Below are 3,362 nucleotides of genomic sequence, written 5' to 3' on the forward strand. Positions count from 1 at the left end.
AAAAAACAAAGTTTTGAGCTCTCCATTGTCTTTTGATTGGATAATTTAATCCATTTACTTTAATTATTAATAAAAACTTAGTACTGGGGTTTTGTTGCTTGCTTTCTGTCTGTTCTGTAGTTTCATAATTCTCTCTTGCTATCTTACTTTACAAGTTGATATATATAATACATTATGATTATATATAATACATATATATAATTGTTTGTTTTGGTACCAGGTGTCAAACCCAACACCTTGTGTTTGTCAGGTAGGTGCTTATGCCAGTGCGCTATCTCCCCGACCTGTGATGATATAATTTATAATATAAATATAAATCAACAGATTTATATTTCCTAGTACCATGAAGCTTATATTTAAAACAGTTGATTTTATGGTGATAAAAAAATTATCTATAATCACATATAAATAACCTGTATTTTCCCTAAAACACATTGAAAGTTATTTGTCTCACAATTACATTTGAATGTTGTATATTCATTAAAAATCATTTTTACTACACTACCCAAGTTTCTTCAGTGCTTCAGAACTAATAGAATGCAAATCATTGCTATATTATAGTAATTTGTTCACATGATTTTGTGGGTCAAGGAGGCCCACAATATGGCATCTGAAAACAGGAGAACAAGAAAAGCCAGTAGTTCAATTCAGCAGGAAGCCAGAGACTTAACAGGTAGGTGCTAGTGTAAGTGTGGTAGTCCAAGGGCCTGACACCCAAGAGCTCTAGGACTGAAGAGAGCTTTGGGAGAGAGACAGAGTTCATCCATTTCATCTTGACATTCTTCTGCATCCCCAAAGGACATGATGATGTTTGCCCACATTGGTGAGGGTGGATCTTCTTTACACAGTGTACTGATTCCAGTGTTAAACTCTTTCAGAAACATTGCCAATGTTTTACTAAGTATCCTGGTACTATCTCTGTCACTCAAATTGTCACATGAAACTTATCATCACAAGAAGTAGCATTGTTTGTAATACTTCTGTCTTTTCAGTTTTACATTTTAAAGTGATTCAGATATATACAAAAATTAAACATTAATATTATGAATACTTTAAGTTAAAGTTTATATGATCTTAACTTTTCTGTTGATAATCTTCCTCCTACCCACTTGAAGACTTCCCCATCCATTTGCCATAAGGCAATTCTATGCGGATGATTTCTCTCAAGTTTTGTCTGCCTGAGAAAGTCTTCACCTCCCCTCTGCCTCTGTGGCACAGCCTTGCTGTCAGTAGTATCCTTCTTTCTTATTCACTTCGAATATACCATCTCATGTTCTACTGCTCAGAAAATTTCTGCTGACAAAACTTCTGATAGTCTTATATAGCTTCAGCTGTTTGAGTCAATTTTATCTTGGTATTTTCAAATTTTTCTTTATCTTTAACTTCTGTTAATTTTATTTTCATTGGTGTTGGTAAATATCTGTTCAACCTGTGTAGCATCCTTTGGGTATCATAAATCTCAGTCATCACTTCCTACTACAGTTTGAGACTTCCTCTTGCAGAATGCTCAGCCCCTGGGATTGTCATGGTTACATGAGACTGGAGCCAGGTGCCTCGGTCGTTGCTGGATCTTCATCCAGGTCAACAGATTGCAAGTCCGTTTCCAGATGTTGTTGGGTGTGGCTTCTTTGGAGTCCATCATGGTGCTCTGGCTACATCACTGGGTAGATCACGGAGTGAAGAGCGCCTCCAGAGCACGGCAGAATCAGGCTGAAATCAGATCATGGGACTGCTTCAGGGTTCATAGTTGGATCTGAGTTTGGTATTACATGTATGTTCCTAAATTAATTGAACCATAGATTTGGAAAATAGATTAGAGGTTGCTACAAGGAGGCCCCTTTTATAATATCTCATTATAAAAATGAGATATTTGAGGAGTGCAATTTAATAAATTTAATATATATGTTCCACAAGCAATGTGAAACTCATACTCATCACTCCTCAGATCTTTCCTTGTCCTCTTAACGACTGGCCTCTCTATCTGATCTCATCTGTAGTGTTGAAGCCACCCAAGATTGATCTATCTGTCATTTTGGATCATTTTTTTGTTTTATCACATTTTACACAGATGCTTTCTAACTTTTTGCTCAGTGTACTTACTTTAAGCTTTGTACAGGTAATACCAGGTATTCATAGGTAATTTTTTAATGTAGCATCTTACTGTCTAGACACAACCAATCCACAAAATAATATTTTTATTCTTTCACTGGCAAATAATCATTTCAGTTGTGCAAATTGGAGAAATAAAATATTAGAAACTTTTTTATACAAATTTTTTCAAAGACAAATGGTGGAATAATTCAATTACATGTTAGGTCAATGTTTAGTTTTCTAAGAACTATCAAATGGTTTGATAAGAGCCAGCATCTTTGCATATTTCCAACAGAAGTATATGAAATTTCAATTGCTTCATTTTCCAAAAAGATATTAAATCATCAAACTTTTACAATTGTATTCATTTCTTAAGTGTTCATTTCTGTTTCATTGTGATTTGGTTTTATATGTGACAACGGTGCTTAGACATTCATTGTTATTTGTCTGCTGTCTGTGTTCTTTAGTGAAGGAGCAAGATTTTGCCTTTTGTGTTTGCTGGTTTTTTATCTACTAGTTTGGCATTTCATTATTGAATTTATAAATTTATTTATATATTTCAGAAGTAATTGCTTTATTAATTATAAGTTCCAAATATTTTAAACCATCTTCTTTATTAATTTAATAATAAGTTTTGGAGAAGGACTATTTTTAAGAACATCACTATATTTATTTATTTTTTGTATTTTAGAGAGGGGCCTACAGGGTGTTCAGGGCTCACTACTAGATCAGACTCGTAGTGATCCATGTGTTTACAGCCTCCCAAGAGCTGAGATTATAGGCACATACCAACATGCCCAGTCTCAATTGCTGTCTCAGAGCACTCCAGGGGCGGGCCGGCACAGCAGTCTGGGCCCTGTGCCTGCTTGTAGACATTTTAACCTGCTGAGCTATTTGGCTGGCCCAGAACATCACTATTAATTTCTAATTTGTGTTTTGTGTTTTTAAAGTTATATATAAAAAGCTCTTTTCCAGACTTAAAGGTTTTCTCTTTTTTCATTTGTTTTTAAGAATCTAGCTTCTATTCTCACTATTATTTTAATTTGTCATACTAAAGATTTCTAAGAATAAATCATCTGCACCCAATGTGAGTTTTAGCCCTTAATCGTACTTCCAGTTCCATTCTTTATTTCACATCAAGATCCTACATCTCTATTGGGTACTTTGATTACCTTCAAAAATAACAGGGTCCTCATCTTAAGACTTCAGTTATATTGACATTGGTGCCTGATTTGTCTACACTGGTCTCTTTTCTTCAAAAAAAAAAAAAA

Source organism: Octodon degus, unplaced genomic scaffold (assembly GCF_000260255.1).
Source record: "Octodon degus isolate 3935 unplaced genomic scaffold, OctDeg1.0 scaffold00264, whole genome shotgun sequence".
Classification (NCBI taxonomy): Eukaryota; Metazoa; Chordata; class Mammalia; order Rodentia; family Octodontidae; genus Octodon; species Octodon degus.